The sequence below is a fragment of the Rhinolophus sinicus genome, chromosome 1 (genome assembly GCF_057876585.1).
Source record: "Rhinolophus sinicus isolate RSI-liver-muscle chromosome 1, RSI-T2T, whole genome shotgun sequence".
NCBI classification, from domain to species: domain Eukaryota; kingdom Metazoa; phylum Chordata; class Mammalia; order Chiroptera; family Rhinolophidae; genus Rhinolophus; species Rhinolophus sinicus.
In genome coordinates this window covers 50,472,965-50,493,915 of record NC_142501.1, presented here as the reverse complement: position 1 = coordinate 50,493,915, position 20,951 = coordinate 50,472,965, and the positions used below count along the sequence as shown (strand labels likewise).

General features: G+C 40.8%; 1 long non-coding RNA gene across 1 annotated transcript; it reads left to right on the top strand.

Moving 5' to 3' along the window:
* The first annotated feature begins 1,630 nt into the window (after positions 1 to 1,630).
* LOC141570106 (uncharacterized) lies at positions 1,631 to 16,236 on the top strand. The gene is made up of 4 exons (XR_012494000.2): positions 1,631 to 1,833; positions 3,148 to 3,293; positions 13,310 to 13,494; positions 14,102 to 16,236. It is a non-coding gene; the product is annotated as an uncharacterized LOC141570106 (long non-coding RNA).
* Positions 16,237 to 20,951: the final 4,715 nt, after the last annotated feature.

Below are 20,951 nucleotides of genomic sequence, written 5' to 3'. Positions count from 1 at the left end.
TCCTTTGATCCTATGAGAATCTTCAGGATCATTTTAATAATGTCTCTGTTTTTAAATCATTTTCTGTCACTTCTCAACAAAAGAAACTTCGTAACTAATGCAGCAACAATATTACTAAAAACTATCAATACTATACATATGGGTTCAAATTTCTCAATGGCTACATTCTCTGTTATTAAGGGCATTTCATTTCATGAATTATAGAATGCCTTATCAGATAAAAGGGAAATAATTTGCATCTTGTTAGAAGTCTAAATTTCAAAAAGAGACAACTTCATGAGAAAATCTTTCTCAACCATTTTTAAAGAAAAGACCTTATGCCCTGAAGCCTCACTTTCATGCTCTACTCAAGACCCATGCTAAGGGATCTACTACAACCCTAAAAAACGAACGTGGCCTGAAAGGTCTACAGGACCTCTCACGCCCGTGGAGCAATCCCTAACATAGCAGCGCTAATGTAGAATCTAGTCCTAAGTTGAAAAACTACGGGGCAGGTCACCAGGTTCTTCCAGCAAGGACCAGCCATATTTTGAATACTGACACAATATAGAATCCTTTCTATACTGGAAAATACTAAGGCAAATTCAGTTTTATAATTTAAAGCAGGCATTGAAAATCACAGTAATAAGCCAATAAGAAATATTTCTAAATTCTAAAGGAGTAATAAGTCTTTATTAGTTTATAATTCTACTCCGTATGCTGCTATTTATATTCTGATGCTACTGATGCTAAAGGATCTTTTAAGTGTTCTTCAAACTGAACTTTTTGCATCATACCCCAAATCTCTAATTCATTGAAAAATAAAAACTGAAATTCCAGATGTTTGAGTGCATATGTCATTTTAAAAACAAATATTCCCTAAAAATCGTCACTCTATTTCTTTTTAATATATATGCAAATAACAAGAGGTTAAGTTTTATTAGATGCCTTCTTTGATAATTTAGGTTTTGGTTCAAAAATGCTTTGGACACTTAAAAGGTGATCAAATTGCACTGGGCAGCAGAAAATGATAAAAATAACTTTACACTCACAGGTTGTGCCTGTTAGATTGGTGCTCAATTCATCCATAAAACTGTTCTGGACGTAGTGACTGTATCTTCATCACCAGCGCCCACCACCTGCCCAGCCTCCACCACGTCCACCTGTTGGCAGCTCTTAGGACTCCCACAGCAAATGAACTTTTAGCAGCACTCCATAGGATTAGCAGTAGAATATACACGTAGCCAAAAAATCTCATCAAAGGTTTTAGAGATAGGAATGGGTCTCCTTCCGGGTTAATGGTAGGCGTTCCATGGAAAGAGAATTTTGCCATAGATTTCCCAAAGATGAGGCTGCTCTTCCATTAACAGAGATCATGAATGCCCCCAAACTTTTGACACATTAAAGTCACTTACATTTAGGGACATGGGTGTTACCACAAAGTCCCAGCAAAGTGAGTCTCCTTCAGAGAACAGTGATGATGGCTAAAACCATGGTTTGCATTCCATTTTCACAGTGAGATAGTGCAAGAATGCCAAAAATTCCACAGAGCCTTCTCAAGTAACAATCTTGTCCTTGAGAGAGCCTTGGGAATTTGAGTTGTGGAATTTTCCACCCATTTATTTATTCTTTTAGTTTCCATCTTCTTTGCCTTCAAGTGTCAATTGGCCCCTTCAGTCACAGCTGTACAAATCACGGGAGTTTTTTATTGGCATAAGACATATACATTATTCATCTATTCAGTTTCATCTGAAGGAAATCCAATAAAGACACAGTTTTACTTTCCGATGAAATATTTAAAGCTACTTTTTCCCCCTGCGAGAAACTGGGCTGAGAACTCCATCTATGAGCTATGTAAGTACAAAACTTCTGGCCTCTCAGAGCATTCTGAATTTGATTTTATTAAAATATAGGGCTGCTTTTTTCCTGTTATGCTTCATAGTACTTATGTATAAATATGTAGCAAATTCATTGTTTTATTAGTTTGTGAAGCCTTGTATACCATAATGATACCAAGAACACTCTGTGCTTTTCCTAGCAAATATTGACTTAAAAGGATACTTTGTTTACATTTATGCTACATCCTTGATAGAAAGCATGGACATATTGTGGGATTTGTTTTTCTGTAACTGTAAGTACAGTGAAGCAGAAAATTCAAGTGGTGATTACACATCAAGTAACTACCTTTGCCTCTGGTTATTGATTGAACTAGAACCTAGGTGAAGGTCAACATGACCCTCACTGAGCAGGCCCTTCTGACGCTGGAGGAAATGACCTGCGCCAAACTCAACAGGCACACACCTTTCTGTGCTGCAGAAGCCAGTGCTGAGTCACAAAAGTCTCTTATGAAAAGAAGGAAGCCAGCGGTGTTAGCATTGGTACTGGGGTGTAGATCAGCCTTGTACATTGGTCACAATGAAAGGTTAATTAGATGATATAAGAGACAGTTCACCACCCTGCTGTGTAAAAGGGTTGTGGGAGACACTTATACAGTAGCAGAGAGAAACATCCACCTGTGTCCCCATCTTCAACCCAGCTCTCCAGGACCGAAGAATTAAATCCTTGAATAGTAACTATCAACCATTAATGAAAACAGTGAGATGTGAGAGCCAAGCTCTCTGTCAGACGTTGAATTATAAAAGAAACAGTCATGGTTTTATAAGCAAAACAGAACTTTCTCAACATGTCACAGCCATCTCATCAACCAATGGTCTCTCATCATGAGCGATCATGGTTATTTAGAGTCAGAAGCAAAATATGGAGCGATCTGTCTGCAGGCAAGTGGAGACAAGGCATAATGAAGGAAGAGCTAGGCATGCAAAGAACATGATGAAGTGGACATGTTTTAGTGCTTAGTTCATAAGGAAGAAAATGCATCACCTCCTGCATGGATTTAACCCCTTCTGGCTCGATTGTCGTATAAGCAATTATTTCTATTCCTTTCAGCGTCAATCCACTCTCGGTGGTTTGAACTTCTCTTTTGCCCCAATACTTGTGTTAATTTCAAAGTTTGGTAAAGACACCTCTTAAAACTCTTTCACATATAAAAAGGGGCAATTTTCAACACCTTTAATTGTTTTTTAAAACTCATTGATGCTGAGTCAAGGTAGTTATAATTCGTGACAATTCAGTTCTGAGTTGCACTGACGTGCACCATTGAACTCACAGGTAGCCGTCTCAAATGACAGGTGGAGAGCATTTCTGGACATCACACTTCAGGGGTGGGAAGAAGTTGGCCCTGCAGTAGCTGATGTTGAAATAGACCTTACATTCAAATGATACAGTGCACCCAGAGCACACTCCAAACGTGTCACGTAAGTGGGGAGCCTTATCTCTTCTGCAAAGACTTGTACACAAAGTATGACGTTTATTTGGCGATTTCACCTTCCTATTTCCCCATTTCAGGGTGCCCTTATGTTCATGTTCACCTTATTTGTCTGTTTAAACATGTTGGGAAAAGGGAAAGAACTGTAAGATTTTGGACTTTATGTTCCTGAGAGGAGGACTTTGTATTATCTTTGAGGAAAGAGTTCGCTAAAATGAATATTTTAAGAAGTAAAATGGTAGAGAGGAGCAAAGGAGTGGTTATTTCCTTTTCCTGTTTTGAAGCTAAAATGTTTTGAAGAGTTAGCATACCTGGTGTTTATATATAAATAAAAATGATAATGCCATATGACTTTTGTTTCTCACTGGAAATGAGGTAAGGTAGAGGAGGAAAGGGTTGAATAGGGTATGATAGGATAGCCTGGGTCCACAGAACATGAGGTAGGATGTGCAAGGACGTGGCAGACCACTAGACGTGCAGAACTAGAGCAAACTCTCAAGATGACTGGTTCAACCCAATTGTTTTAGAACTGAGAAACTAAGGTTCAAGGAGGGGAGAATCTTTCCCCAAGACAAAGAATTGAATAGCTAAGGTTATTATATGAAAATAATAACTGCAAATTTCTAATAAGTAAAGCAAAAGTACAAATTTTACATATTGGCCATTTGCTAGCTGTGTTACCTGCAGCAAGTTACTTAACCTCTCTGTGCCTCAGTTTCATCATCTATAAAACTGAGATAATAATGGTGCCTACCACATAGGCTTGCTGGGAAAATCAAGTCAGTTATTACTTGTAAAGCACCTAGAAACAATAAGTATTTGATAAACATCAAATTATTGTTGTTATTATTATTATCATTATCATTATTATTGTTGCTACCATTGATAACTCAGTCAGGCCTTTCTCAAGTAAGTGAGGTTTTACTGATGAACCCAGCCTAATATGGATTGGTATGTCACAATGACATGGATGTCAACCCCGAAGGATATACTGGGGTGGAGCCTAGCTTCAGCTCAGAGCCAAAGTTGGGCGGTAGGAAGCGTCTCATCTCCATGACTAATAATCACTCATATTTAAAAACACTTAGGTAACAACATTCATGTAGCCTGAAAAATCCCTAAGGATGGAATTGAAAAACGCGACCTTTGTGGAGTCCCAGTTTTGATTTTCAGAAACCTTGACCAAGACACGTCCTCCTACTGATGGTTTCTGTATCTGGTGTTAATAACAGTTTTCATCTGAATTGTTGTAAAAGTTAAATGTATTTGAAAGCATTTTATGACCTATACATTTTACTAGAATTGTACATTCTTAAAAGCACAATGTATTTACAATTACAAAATGTTTTTCTCATTCTGAAATCACAGGGAAAAAAATCATTCTTACTTTCTTCCAAGGATTTACCACTGACCATGAAAATAGACTATGTAGTCAGAATAGTCATGAAACATGTATCCAAAAGAAAGAACACTGAGCTGGGAAGCTCAGAGGGTTGGATTTTAGCCCCAGCTTTCCCATGGACACATCATAAAGCTCCAGGCAAGTCATTTAGACTTCCTGGCACCCAGTTTCCTTTCCTGTAAACCACAGGGTGTATTAGATTATTTCTCACCCTCTAATTCTATAATTCTAAATGTCATGCATACGTTTGCATGAATCCATGAGTTACCAAAACCTGCTATGTTTCTGAAAATTATTTAATAAATAAAATATTTCATAAGCAATTCAAGAGATCTTGGAACTGCCTCTCAAAACATTGCATAATCATGTTCAGGCAAAGACTTCAAACCCAAGGAGAACGTCTTGGAGTTGGGCCTCTTTTCACCACCATTCACGATTCACAGAAGACAGGCTGTCAGTTCACGTGTTCACACTCTCTCTGCCCTAAAGGCTCAGAGCACTTGAATGTCTCTCATTAATTTTGGAGGGTACTTCATAAACAGAAAACGGCATTGCCTCTTTCAGAATGAAAATAAAGCCTAAGAGCATGTTTTATTCCTGTAACATTTTCTGCATCTCAAAATGCTTTGATGACAGTTCTAGCTTCGCTTTTGTTTTCCTTCTTCTTCTCATTTCTGATTTGATCAATGTAAAAACTTTGTGAAGTAGGCTGGGCCTAGGAATTATTGTGCCTATTTTACAGATGGATATCCTGGGGTAAAAGAAACAGAAAAATATGCTTCCACTTAGAGCTGATGGTCCTCACTCTTGGATCCCCTGACTCTCAAACAAAGCCTGACCTGGTAAAGGAGTCACCTATAGTCCATCTGCCAGCAGATCAGGCCCTCAGCACAATGTCGGGCTCAGCTCCCTTCAAGAACAAAAGCTTGCTCCCTTCCCCACCACTGCCCAGGTCTCTGTCTGGGACCCAGTACAGAACTGAAGTGGTGCTCTGAATGATTTAGCCCTTCTTAAGGACTTCGATGGAAAAATAAAATTGCCAGATACAAACAATGGACTTATTGATGACCGAATTAGACCCTGCTTCCCGTGCCTTGTGGTTCTTCCCCATAAATGTTTTTCCCGTAATTCAGTGACTGCTTTGGGAGAGTTGTCCAGAACTCTTTCATCAGGGTTATTTTTTCATCCTAAGATTCTGGCCATCTCTCTCAGTTTATTTTTAAAAAGTGGAATGGGTGGATCATGTCCTAGAGAGAAAGCTCCTACAAGGTCCTAAACATTTTCGAGCCAGGGGGATAATTAGGAGGATTTGAGAATTATACCCCTCTCCATTAATTGACTGAGGAGTGGACCAACTTCAAATCACAATAACAGGATTCTGAAAACAAAGCATAATTTTATATAACTCACTTCCCGGCCACTGTGGTAGAAATAGGGCTGTGATATGTTTGAAGAGCCTGCCCTGGGCTTGTCTGGCAACTGGAATCCAGCAGAACCAGCGAGTTGGGAACAAAAGATCACACCGAGATTAGCGCCACAAGAAACATGCCTACGTTTGCACAATATTCACATTTCCACCTCCATAATGGCTTAATTTCATGTACTCCCCAAGCTGAGTGGCAGAGACAGCTACTCATTGTGGGGCATATGGCTAATTGCTCCTTTTGTTGGTTCGGTAAGGCGAGCATTGTTGCTTTCCCTCCGGTTATGGAAGCAACATAAACACAGCTCCCAATCTTTGACTCATTTTTCACTTGTGATGGAGGATACAGGCAGTCACCTGCATCACTTCACCTAATTCAGCTCCACAAATATTGAGAAACCACTGCGGACAAGGCAGCATATTAGATGCTTCAAGTGAACTCCCTCTGAGTAAGACACAGCCCATTTCCCAAAAAGTTACATTGAGTGAGTGAATGCTGGGAAGAGATTTTGGGGGGCATTGGAGACAGGGAGAGATGGCAGGTCTTCAAATTACTGTTTAGAATCAAAGGGTTTCTAACAAAAGTGCACCTAATGATCAAACACACCACAGATCTAAGACGAGGAACCGTATCTCCCTGGAAATTTCCCTGCACCACACTGGTATTTAAAGAAAAAAGAAAAAAGAAAAAAAAAGACGAAACAAAAGGAAAGAGAGGTAATTTGAAGATTCCAAAAAGATATGGTTTGTAAATTGAGGGGATAAGAAATGGTTTCATGACACTTACTACCAGTGTCATTGGAAGTAAGTCCTAAAGATTGAGTGCATTTTTAATAAACAGGCAAAATAATAACAAAAACATATACAATGCGCACTTCTTCTAAGTGGCATTATTACATAGATCATCTTATTTTCGAAGACAAGAAGAGGAGCTCCCTCCAGGTAGGAAGCCCTCTGCAAGCACAGGCAGGGAATGGAAGCATCAGACATTTGCAGCAACTAGGAAATACTTTCTCATGTGCACAACACAACTTAAGTGAGCACCGACTAGGCTGTATCTGTGATCTATAGGTGAGACAAGGATTCTGGGGCACAGACATCTGTCTTCAGGTGTCATGCAGCCTGGAGAAGAGGCTGGAGACATAGGTAGCGCAGAAGTTATGTGTCAGATGGAAGTAGGAGATAAAGACGGGAGGCGATGCCAGAACCAGGTTAAACGGGTCTAAGACTAGGTTAATGTGTAGTACTTAACTCAGTGACAATAGAAGATTATTAAAGATTCGGGGCTGAGGATGTATGATCTAGGTTGAATACATGATGCACTTTAGAGCAAATGAATAGGTTTCATTCAGCCCAAGAAGAAATGAGGAAGACAAACTGGCTAGGAGACAAATGCAAAAGTCCCAGGCAAGAGGTAATAGGGTTCTAAAGATGGTAGCACTAAAGAGGATTCAAGAGAATGAAGAGGGACTCAACTAAAATAGATACTGTAAAACACTGACTTATTTGAAAGGACAAGATGTCTGATACGGGCCATGCCGAGTGGGGATGCCAGCAGGATGGAGAGGGGAGGTGTTTAACCCACAGTTGGACATGCGGGTATTCAGGTGCTGGCAAGAAAAATCCGTGTTGGTGCTATCCACAAGGGGGTTGCTACTAAGACCATGGGACTGAACAAGACAGCAAGTGTAGCTATAGAAGGAGGAAGAAGAAAATACTCCTGGAGAATATTTACATGTGTAGGGTAGAAGTAGAGAGAGAAGCATGTGAAGAAGGCAGGAGAAAAGAGAAGAGAGTTGAGGCTGCACAGTGCAGTGCCCGGGAACCCAGACAAGAAGCCGGGAGGTGTAGACTGGGATGAGATGAGCCGTTGGACCTAGTGCTTGGGAGGTCACTGGCCGCCTTTGAAAAGGAAACTTCAGTGAAGCCGAGACCAGAAAAGTCAGCACTTGAGAGTGAGGGGTGAGTGAGAGGACGGCAAGCATGTAGGCTTTAGGGAGTGCGATGGAGGGATGTAGAATGAAGAGGTAAATGAAGAAGGAAGGATTGACAGGGCCGGGGAGAAAGGAATCAGATGTGCAGATAGAGGGGTTAATGTGGCAGGAAGGGCACATACTCCCCAGAGACCAGTTCCAAGGAAGAAAGCATGGGAGTGGGTGGTGAAAACACAAAGGCTCTCTCCCGACACCGTCTGGCCCACGCCTATGGGCACAATTACCACTTCTCCTTGGGATGACTCACACATTTCTATCTCCTGTTCTAACCTCTTCCTGAGCTCCTCATCTATATATAAAACAATCTACTAAACAACTCCTCTTAGGTGTCAGAAAGGCACCTCAAACTCAACCTGCTCAAATCAAATTCAGTAGCTTTTCCTCCAAATAATGTCATCTCCCACTGTTCCCTCCTCAAGAAATGGTATCGGTATCATTAGCTATCAAATTGCCAAAGTCAGAAAGTTAGGGCTTCCCTCAGCACCTGTATTGCTCTCAAACCCCCACCACAACCACAGGGTTTTAATTCACCTGCCAAACTCTGCCTTTGCCTCTTCTAAGCTCTACAGTACAGCTAGAGTGACCGTTTCCGAATTCAAGTGTGACCATGTCCACTCCTGTTTAGAGCCCTCCAGTGTCTTCCTCTTGGGCAGGGCCAAAGTCTGACATGACCGTCCAGGCCTCATCTCACACTCTCCCTGCACCTGCAGCCCCAGTCACCCTGCCCTCCCATTACTTTCTCACATACTTCCTCAGCTCTTCCACCTTTGTGCTCTACCTGCCCCGTATCCTCTTCCCACAGTTCTCGTCTCCTGGTTAACTTCTAGTTCATGCAAGATGGGAGACAGTATAGCAGAATGGCTAGGACTCCAGGCTTTGGAATCAAAATGAGTTCCACTCCCCACTCCTAGGCTCACCAGCTGAAGGATGCTAAACGAATTACTTACTGTCTCCAAGCCTATGTTTCCTCACCTCTATGTTCACATGAGCCCATACCGCTCAGATAATTCATATAAGTCAGTCAAATATGGGCCTGGCACATAGTAACCACTTGGCAAATGCCAGCTATTTTGTATTCTTCTTCTTTCCAACCTTGGGTCAAACATCACTCCCTGGAGAAACCTGCTGGACCAAGCTTCTGTCTAATCTTAGCCCCCTGCACTCTCCTTCCTTGCACCCATCACAGATTTAATTGTGCATTTACTATAAGATTTTTAGATCATGTCTGTGTTCTCCACTAGAGTGAACTTTTCTTGAGAGCAGGATTTTGCTCATCATATAGCCCACCCCCCAGCACAATGCCTGCCTGGAGTACACACTCCAGCGATATTTGTCCAATGGCTGAATGAACAATCAAGGAAGCAGGGGCAGCCCAGCTGTGGTGAGAGTGTGTAAGGGTTAGTATATCCAGCTTGTCCTCTATGCAACAACCCAGCGTTCTGTCATTTAGCCATTTCATTTTCTCTTTACTGAGGGCCACATTATCAGTGTGTCATCTCATCTATGGATACAAGTAAATTGTTAGTAGGAATATTTATTCTTTAGAATCTAGATGAACCAGGATAAAATTCCTATGTATGCAAGGACATTTGGTAATCCGTGGTTGAGCGGATGAAGATGATGATGGTATGATGATAATCTTATAATTCATAAGTCTTATGAATGTTAGCACGTTAACATTGGACTAGCAAGTGGAAAGTACAGAACAGAAGCTCTTGAAGGTCAACTCAGGTGTCAGATGAAAAGCAGAGCCCACCTTCATTTTCCACGTCATAGACACACACACAGATGTCTAACTGGACCGCTCCCTGAAATGTGACCTTCCACAGTCTTTTGCCCATGAACTGTGACGTGCTCGTGAGGCAGGCCACATGATTCCACATCCTCCCGCCTATCACGTCACCTTCCCTCCAGCTCTCTTCCAAGGAGGACCGCTAACTAGGCTCACATTTTATTCTAGGGAATGTTTTTCTGAATCATTCTCTTGGTGTCTGCTAATGGAAAAATACTAAATCCATGGGAAATCCTATACAATCCTGGACTAACACGAGGAAAAGCAGATGAAAGATCCCTGTAACTCCCTGTGGATCACCTTTGCCACATGCAGCAAACTCTTTGATGAGCATCTGCCTTTGCTTCTAATAACAAACTGTTCTTTCTCTGGGTGAATCAGCTTGGGAGCTTCAGAAGGACTGAGTGAACAACAGCTTCTGTACTGTCACTAGAATTTATACCACTACCAATGGCCTTTTTTTTATTGAGTGCCTAGGAGGGATAGCAAACCACAAAGCCCTCGGTGCCTTCCCTTTGCTGGTTATTAAATGGAGCAGTAGTTTCAGTGCCTTGAGGGTAAAATCTAAAAGCTTTGTACTCTTCATAGAACAAGAAAGGAAAATTGAAGACGTTTTAGCGCTCACAGATTGTGGTATGTCCCTTGGTCTCCAATGACTGTTTATCTTAGGATCTCTACTTGGCCCCTGGCAGCCTGTTGCCTTAGTTGAAACAGTAAAACTTCGATTAACCATAATATGGTAATGTTGAGAATAGCAATGAAAACCTTTTGCTTCCAGAACTTCGTGAACTTTTTTTGGAGAAATCTATTATTGCCTAGCAATTCTATTATAAAAGCACATTAGGGTTTCAAAATGCAAAGTGGCTAGTGGGGAAAAGGGCTTATGTAACATTAGAAGCAAAAACCTGATTGTAAAATTATGTCTATGCTGATTATCACTATATGAAAATTAGATAACATATTGACAGTAACTGGAAGGAAACGTTAAAACAGCTGGTTTTTAGAACGGCAAGGTTAGAGATATGTTTTCTTTTTGTCTTGCTTGATTTCTGTTATTGTTGTTATGGTCTTACTTGTACAATACCAGATTGTCAGCAAAACATATATATTATACTTAAAATATTGTGGAAAATCATAATTCACTTGCAGTACAGACATTAAAAATTATATTTCACCTTAAAAGTGAATATGGAGCTTTATCCTTACCTTTAAAAAGTATTCCTTTGTAGACAAAGTGAAACAGAGAACAACTTCTAGCATAGTTCTTAAAAGTGACAGAAATGAATTTCACTTCTCTCCTTTGGCTTCACAACAGTCTCAAAAATTTTATTTTCTTCAATGAGAAATGATAAAACAAACTACTTTTTATTAAATTTTTTTCCCTGATTATTTAGTAGACCAGAAAACCATTCTGGAAAAACTACCACACATTTAAGGAATCCTTAGTAGGCCCAGGTCAGAAAATGCTCGAGCATATATTTGCTTCATGACTATAAATGCTTAAAGAATGTTGGCTGGGTGCTGACAGCCAGATCTGAATCACTGAATTACATGTCTACAAATTCAACTCGGAAAATAACCACACAGTTCCCCCGTTTCTTAGCCTTCTGTTTATTCAGTGCTTCACCCACAGGGACCTTTTGCCTGTAAACAGCACAATACAGGATTCGGAAAAATCTCATACTAAGTGGACATTTCCTTCTGTCCAGAAATTTCCATTTACTTTTTAATTAAATGATTCCTGTGCATAATAATTGGCTGCCTTTTCCCTCTGGAGCTCCATTAAGAGGTTAAGAGCGTCTGCGGCTAGTTTGGACATTATCTACTTTAGAACTCAGGCCTTTCCTTGGGTCTCTTTCATTCAATTCAATCCAACAAAAACGCATCGAGCTGAGTGACTTCCCAGAGCTGCTGGGTCAACAAGCTCTACCAGGAGGCTATGGAAACACCTTATTGGCAATGAATGCTGTGTCTCACCCATTGGTTAGTTAGCACAGTTCATGATGGACTTCTAATCAGTTCAATCAGGAATCAGTCAGACTGTGTGTTCCTAAACTTCCTCCTCACGTGGTAAGAGTTACCAGCTGCAAAAATAAATAAGTATAACACTACAATAATAAGCAATCAGCTGAGCAACAAACAAACTACTCAATACTGGTAAATTGATTGCCAGACTAAAGATAATGAACTTGATTCTGGAAGTAATGGGGAAAAATGGAATCATTTTTTAGGAGAACACAGATAATGTAACCTGGGTTTAAGATGAGAAGTAAACCTAGAGGTGAGATGAAAATAAACTGGAGAGGGTAGAGAGGTTGGCTGGAACCAGGGAACTAATAGGAAGCTATTGAAACAGTTGAATTGGCCCAAAGCAAGACACAGATGATACACATGGAAATTGAATAGGTAATAGAGTCAAAATAGATAAAAGGATACAACAAATTTGATGCAGGTTAATGAGGAAAAGCACAGTGTAAAGACAGAGTTAAGAACACATGAAAGTTTCTACCCTAGATTATTGAGTTGGAGGTGATGCCATTAATATAACTGAAGAAGCAAGAGGAAAAAGATTTGGGAGAAGTGACAGTGAGTTGGTTTTAGATAAAAGAGTTAAAAGTGTCTGGGGGACATCCATGGGGAACACCTCAGCAGTCCATTAAGATATGCCAGGGCTAGAGAAAAGTATTTAATAGTACAGACTTTGAAATGAAACCTTGGCTCTGCCACGTAGGTTGAGAGGCCTTGGTAAGATATTTAAACTTCTGAGCCTCTAGTTTCTTTATCTTAAAGCGGAAGACAGTAATTACATTATAGGATTGCTGTGAATATTAAATACGAATCATGTACGGAAAGCACTTAGTGTCCTAAACATAGTAACTCCAAAAAATTATCTGTGCTTGGACCACTGTGACAATCTCTTCCTGTTCTCCCTGTTTCATCCTTTGCCTCTCTCAGTTCACCTCTGCATGGCAATCCGAGAGATCTTGTTATAATAAAGATGAGATTCCCATCATTCCTCTCTTTAAAAATCTCTAAGGACTCAGCATTACTATTTCTAAAACATTCCCATCTTGTTCTAGCCTCAGGGACTTTGCACGTGCTGTTCCCTCTTCCTGGAGTGCTCTTCTCCAAGTTTCTCAAGGTTGGCTCTTTGTCATTCTTCTACTTTTAGCTTACATGATACCATCTCACTGAATCCTCTTGATGATTCTTTCTTCATCCACCCCAGCCCCTCTCTATATACTGTTACTTTGTTTTTATTTTGTCCATAGAAAAATAGTGTTTGAAATGAAAAACTCATGTATATAATTACATTTTATGTCTGTTCTCGCTCTTCAATTAGACTGTCAGATTCTTGACAGCATGTCTGTCTTATTCCCCACTCTATCTCCAGTGCCTGGCACATAGCAGAATCTCCATAAATAATTGGTGGATGAAGGAATGAAGGAATGTATAAACATGGAAATATATGGATCCTTAAATATAAAGCATGCATTTCTTTCCCAGAAAGATGAAACGGTCTAACTCAGAAACACAATGCTATGACGATGAGTTACTCTAACTGGATGTCTCACTGAGGTAAGCCAATTAACCTCCCTGGCCCCTATTGTCCTTCTCATTATAAAAGAGCCAACAATTGCCACTATCCTGCTGAAGACGGATGTAGTAAAGAATAAGCAAGATGTAATCTGGCCAGTTCCTGGAGCTTTACAGTAGGAAGACACTCTACTTAACTGTTCAACCCACCACAAAGATGACAGGCACGGGCCAAAACAGCATAATCAAATTCCCCAAAGTCGCATCCAATCACTGGCCTCTAAATCCCCAAAGGGCTCTGAAACAATAGTCAATTTCCACCGAGCTGCAGTGATGATGTAAACCCCAGGATCACAATTCAGTGTGGTAGTTCCAGAAATACTACGAAAAACAAGGCCACTCCCCAAATGGGTTTGTGATCACAACAAGAATGCAAATGCCTTTTGCCAGGGTGTGGTCAGCACCTCAGGTCCCAGGCTCCTGGCTTCCCTGTCTCTCTGGACGCCACCAATCAATGCCCCTTCCATACACAGGAGCCCCCTGCTAGAGCATTCGGGCAGCATCCCCAGGAGGCTTAGTCTCAGAAAACCTTTTTGAGATCTGTACTAACCAAACTGAGGAAATAGCTTAGTCTTGAGCTTCATTTCAGGCCCAGCAAATGGAAGCTGACTTTCTAAGTGCGGGACGCTGACTCCGCTCAGGACGACTGTGACGTTAGCAGCATCCCTCTCCAGGTACACACTCATCTCTATTAGCACGAGGAAATGGGGACACTCAGCGTACCTGGTGTAGGCATTAAAATGGATTTTTTATTTAGGTGACACAGGATTTTTTCTTGACTTTGTCACTTCTTGGTTGTGTAACTTCGGGCAAATTATTCTGAACTCTCAGGGGCTTCCGTTTTTAATTTGTAAAATGAGGATAATAATGCCTACCTTAGTGGGTTGTGATAAAGGAGATAGAGTAAGATGCTAAACACATTCAGCGAGTGCTAGCTATTAACATTAATCAATAGTTAAAAAGTAATTGTCAATAACATCTGAATCCAAGTTATTTCTTTTTCAATCGTCCAGCAAATATTTATTGAGCATCTACTTGAGGCTCAGCATTGTGCTAGGTGCTAGAGCTGCAGCAATGAACTTGGTAGACTGATCCCTGTCCTCGTGCAGTCCACAGCTTTTCAATAGGTAATTATGGTGTGGTGTAATAAATACTACAATGGGGAGAGTTCCGAGGGCACTGAGAACACTGGAAGGGACATCAAACAGGGGCCGGGGAGTCACGGAAGTCTTCTTGGAGGATGTGGTGCTTACGCTATAGCTGAAGGATGCCTGTCATCCAAAGGTTGGGGAGAATGGAACAAAGAAAATGTTATGCAGAAGAAACACTATTCACAGATGCTCAAAGAATAGAGAGCAAAGCATTTTCAAGTTGCTGAAAACAGGCTTCAGCAAGGCCCATAGGCTTGGAGGAAGGGTCCTTGTAAGTCCTTGTTAAAGAGTTTGTGCTTTAATCTGAAAGCCATCAGGAACACAGTAGGATTTTAAGCCAAAAAGTGGCCTGGTTGTATTCGTGTTTTAGAATGATCACTCTGGCTGCCATGTGAAGAATATATTAAGCAAAGAAACCATTATGAGCCTGTGAATTAAGAAAATATCCCATAAGGATGTGAAGAAGTAGACATATTCTAGAATTATTTAGAAGGGACAATGACAGAACTTGGCAACTGATAGAAAGGCAGAGTGAGGGAGAGGGAGGGGAGGGGAGGAAGATGAATGCCAGCTTAAATGGCAGCGCCATTCACTGAGATAGGGAGCACAGAGGAGGGACAGTTTTAAATGTTCAGTATAGAACAAGCTGAGTTTGAAATGCTTGTGGAACTTTTGGGTGGAAATAGTCACGACAGGTTGATTAATCAGGCCTGAATCCGTATCATCACAGCAGCTTCCTCAGTACTTACTGACTGCCATTACGATCCCGCCACACACAACTTCTCTTCCCCAAATACACCAAGTTCATTTGTGCCTCTAGGCCTTTGCACCTGTTGTTCTCTCTACCGGGGAGCCTCTTCCCTCAGACGGCCAAATGTGTGGCCCCTTGTAATTCAGATGTCAACTCACACATTATCTCCACAGAGGGGTATTCCCTGGCCACCTAACCAACACTCTTCCCAGCGTCACTCTTAATTACCTTACATAGCACACGCACTGCCCTTCTCACTATAAGAAATTGTCTTTTTCTTTTCTTCATTAACTTTTTTCTTATTTGTCCACCACACTCTAGAACAGTGTTCTCAAATGCCATAGCCAGTTAACTATATGTGGCTTTGTAAATTTAGATAAATTAAAATTAAATAAGATTTAAAAACCCAGTTCCTCTGTGGCACTAACCACATTTCAAGAGCTGAAGCGCCATGGGTGGCCATCATATTGGGCAGCACAGCTATAGAACATTTCCATCACTGCAGAAAATTCTAATGGACGGCTCAGCTCTAAAACGAAAGTTCCACGCCACAGACACTTTTTTATATCCCCAGAGCCTAGCAAAATGTTTTCCAACCATAGGCCACGTTTCATTTGTGGATTGGGAAATTTAGTACATTCTGACCAGTATAAGTTTTAGTGAAATAGAAAAGAAAATAACAAAGCATATCCTATTATACATGTGGAGAATAAGAATTTCTTAAGGAAAATGTATTCATAGGCATGTAATCCTAGCTAGCATTATCAATTGCATTTCTTGTATGTCACAGTCAAAATAAAATTGTACACAGTACTCGTAATATTGTTTGGGCTCAAAAAAAATTTTAATAAATAAGTGAAATATTTTACAGAGTTTATCTAATTTAATTTACTCCCAACGACACCCCTGTGAGGTGGGAATTATTATGCTTATTTTAAAGATGAGAAAACTAAGGTTATGAGAGTTAAGCGATTTGTCCAGATGACAAAACTTAAAAGGGATGGAATTAAGAGTCAAGTCGAGGTCTGGCTGATTCAGGCTATTATATTCTTTTTTTTTTTTTTAAGCTACTATGATCTTAACCTTGGATGGGTTGTTCTTAAAGAGTTGGTTGTGTTATTGTGGCTGGCCCACATAACGTGATAAGAGATGAGGAGTTTGGAGAGAACTGTGAGAAAATCTGGCATTGGGATATGGGCATAGGAGGAAAAGTCTCGAAAACAGAGAAGAACCGCCATAGAGGAGCCTCAAGAAGGAAAGGGAACACGTCAGGAGAAGGAAGGAAGTAGTCGATGCTATAAAGCAGTCCAAACTTCAAGGAAAATAAAGGCTAGAAATTTCAATAAATTTAGCATTGAGGAGGTTGTTAAAATCTTTGGCAAGAGTAGTTTCAGTGAAGTGATAGGCTCAGAACCTACCCCTGAAGGCGGAATGGGAAATCGGAGGTGAATGTTAACAGCCTCCAAAAACTTCAGCTGTGAATGGGAGGCAATGGTGCAACCAAAGCAGAGTTTCTGCTTATTTATTTATTTTCAAAATATAATAGGACATTCTGAGCACAATTATACATTGATGCAAATGGAGGGACTGACATAAAGAGAGAGGATGGTTAAAAGAACAGAGTTCCTGAGCAGATGGGAGGTTATAAACTCCAGGTAAGAGATGGAGAAATGGCCTTGGATAAAGGGAGGACTGTCTCGTCCTGTTTACGAAGGAGGAAAGGGAGGGAGGAGAAATGCAGAGAGAAAAATTAGAAGCAGTATGTTGCAGGAGCACTTCTCCAGTGGTTTCTTTCTTTCTCTGGGAAGCAGGAGTGACCTTGTGCTATGAATGGAGAGCAGACTGGAGTGGAAAAGGTATTTTAAAAAAATAAATGACAAGGCTTTCTCTACATTCAGATATGCGTAAGTTCTCAAAAACCTGTTTGTAGCTCCCCTAAATAGCTTCCCTCCACCACAGTGCACGGAAGGAGTAGAAATCCAAAATTTTGATAGAAGTGCACTCCAATTCTGTAAAACAGGAAGATGGAGCTGACCCAGAAAGCAGGACTGGGGAGCAGCACGGAGGAGCCCAGTGAAAGCTGGAGCCTGTGAACTTTCAGTGACAGCAGTCAGCGAACTTCCTGGAAATGCCTGGATAATCTTTTACCCTAATTGAGCTGTTTAATACATCAGACCTTAAGCAATAAGAACCTGACTGCATTCTTCCTATGAACACTGAAAGCTGAAAGGAACAAACAACCAGCCAAGAGAAGAAAATATAATAACGGTAGTCATTTTTGTGGGACTGATCAGTCCCTCAAGCACATAAAAATCTAAACTAACGTGATAGCCGTTTCGCACCCTCCTTTGTGCCTTACGCATTGATTAACAGTTCCCAATTTTGTACTTACAGATGCATAATATAATGTTAACATTACAAGGTTTAGTCGAAGTTAGATGAACACAAACCCTCTGTATTATAACAACTAAGTTCAGTGTACCTTCTGAGCAGGGAAAAACCTAGTTCTTCCCTACTGTGAGTTTCTTTCTTGCCTGTCCCCTTTACTATTCACACAGCACACTTCACTTTTGGTCACCAAGTGTGTGGTGGCTTTTTACCAAGCAGTTCTCCACGACACCAGCTGGGTGTCATACAATTTAACCCAATCCTGACACTATCTACCCAGAGACAGCATCAGATTCCACAGCTTTAGGGCTCACCAGACTGTCCCCCACTTTAGGTGTCAGTCAAAAGTCCACGTTGTCACCTGTCCTTCTGAAATTGAGTTCAATTAATTTGCTAAAGTGGCTCACAGAACTCATAAAAACAGTTTATTTATATTTATCGGTTTATTATATAAGGATACACTAAGAGATACAGATGAGGACCCAGATGGAAGAGATCCATAAGGCAAGGTATGTGAGAAGGGGCACAGGGCCTCCCTGCATCACTAGGCATTCGACTCTCCGCACACTGAACACTCTCCAAACCCAGTACTACTGGGAGTTTGCAGAGGCTTGATCAACTATTAACCCCATTTCCAGCCCTTCTCCCCCCTCTGGAGGATGGTAGGGAGGGGGCTGAGAATTCCCAGCTTCTAATCATGACTTGGTCTTTCTGGTAACCAGCCCCCATCCAGGAGCCCACCTCATTAGTCACCTCATTAGAATGACAGATGTTCCTAGTGCTCTTATCACTTAGGAACTTAGAATGGTTTTAGGAGCCCCATGTCAGGGACAGGGTCAAAGACAAATATTAGAAAAAGAGATGCTCCTAGTGCTCTTATCACTGAGGAAATTACGAGGGTCTTAGGAGCTTTGTGCCAGGAACTGGAGGCAGACACCAATATATATATTTTTTCTAAATCTCACTTCCTCATAAACCTATTCAGAGTTGTCCTAACTCAAGTTTTAAAAACTTCCTCCATCATTGTGTGGTGACGTAATAGGAATACAAAATGTTGAAATGAATTCCATTCCCAATGGTAAAAACAACCCTTGCTGTTTCCCTTTATCTAAAATGTTTTTCTGTTCCCTTTACACCACCACCCGCATAGTCTCTCACCCCAGCTCATTCTCTTCCAGCGAGTCAATATTCTCCTCTTCCCAGAAGACTCTTGACATTCCCTCTGCATAGCCTCCCGTGTCTCTACTGCAGACACACAGCAATGGAAGTGCACACTGCCCTGTGCCCTCCAGAGCCCGGCACAGATCTGCAAGGGCTCCATGCTACAGCCACACCCTGCCTAGCCCGGAGCTGCCCACAACATAGAGCTCAGTAAGGATGCAAAGGCCCTCATAACTTTCTGGGGGGAAAGTTGGATCCCTACTTCACACCACACACCCACAAAAAAAATTCCAGATAGATCGAGAAAAATGAAACCATAAAAGAACAAGAGGGAAACCTCAGAAAATATTTTAATAACCTTAAAGTGGAGAAGGCATTTCTAACTTTTGCCATAAAATCTAGAAGCCACGAAAGCAATGATTGATGGATTCAGCTACATTAGAATTGTTAAATTTCTGTATATCTCAACATACCATGGGCAAGATCAAAAGAAATTTTACTTTACATCACAGACTAAGAACTAATTTCTTCCAAGAATAAAGAGCTCTTAGAAGTCAATTAGAAGAAAAAAATGTAAAGGCGAAGTATAGGAACATACAGTCTATAGAAACGGAAAAACAAATGATTTAGATGTATGAAAGGTATACTATACCATTCATAATAAAAAGTTGGAAATTTAAGCTACAATTAGAGATGAGATTTCAACAATCAGATTGGAAAAGATCGAAATATTTGAAAATGCTATGTTGGCAAGTATTTACAGAAACCGGCACATTTCTGCATTGCTGGTGAGAATATAAATTAGCATAACCTCTTGCAAGGCAATTTGACAATAAGTAATCACTAAAATTGAAAGTACACATGTTGTTCGAACCAGCAATTAACTTGTGGATATTTATCCCATAAACGTATTCCCACAGGTGAAAATACATCTTTGTTTGTGTGGGGACAGAGCCAGGAGTGTAGTTTCCAGGCTCTCGGCCTCATGTGGAAAGGTGCTCACTTGGATAGTAAATGGCCATCAACTATGATTGGATAGCCATCAACTGTGGCTAGTTGGCGGTCAGCTGTAACCGGTGAGCCATTGGCCACTAATATAACCGCCGTGGCTACACTAGCAGCAAATGGGGGCTAGCAAGAAGATGGTGGATGAGCTAGCAAGAGCAGATTGCAGTTAGCATGGAGGATTGCAGTTAGCAAGTGAGGTTGGTTGGCAGAGAAAAGTGGACGGCAGGTTGCAGATAGTGTGGCTCCTGCTTCCTGTGTCTCCAACCCAGCCGCCAGCGAGACTATAGTGGTATGACTCCCCTATCCATGGCTCCGTGGGTGTTGCTTTTTGGCCTCACCATGTCCTGCGTTCTCATATGGGGAGCGGGACCAGAGACCCCATATGACTCCCTGCTTTGACAGTTTGCAATAGCAAAAGATTGAAAACAACCTAAATGACCTTCCATGGAAGATTGAGATAATGTTATTATGTATTGAGAGGGTTAGATCTCCAAGATATCGTTCAGTGGAAAATAGTATGGTTTAGACAGTATACAGAGTCTGCTACCATATGTATAAAAAGAAAAAACATACACACACATACATGTATATGTTTGTAAATACATAACATATCCCTAGAAATACATATACAAGAAACCAGTAAGTGATTTGGAGAGGAATTTGATGGGTGGAAGATAAGAGAAGATTTGCTACTGAACATACTCTATGTAGACCATTTTACATTGTTAACAGACACTAACAAGTTAAAAAATATCAATGTCCAGCAAACTAAACAAGGATACCACCAATTCTTGTAAGCATAACACTCACTTATATACTTAGACAATATTAAAAACTATAGGAAATCTGATCAGTGACCAGCTGGAATCACCTCTGAAAGATTAGAAACCAAAATATGGAACTCTGAAGTTCTCTAAATCTGAATTCTAGCTGAACATTACAGCTTAACTTTCTGTGGGCACAGAGAACACACACACCTG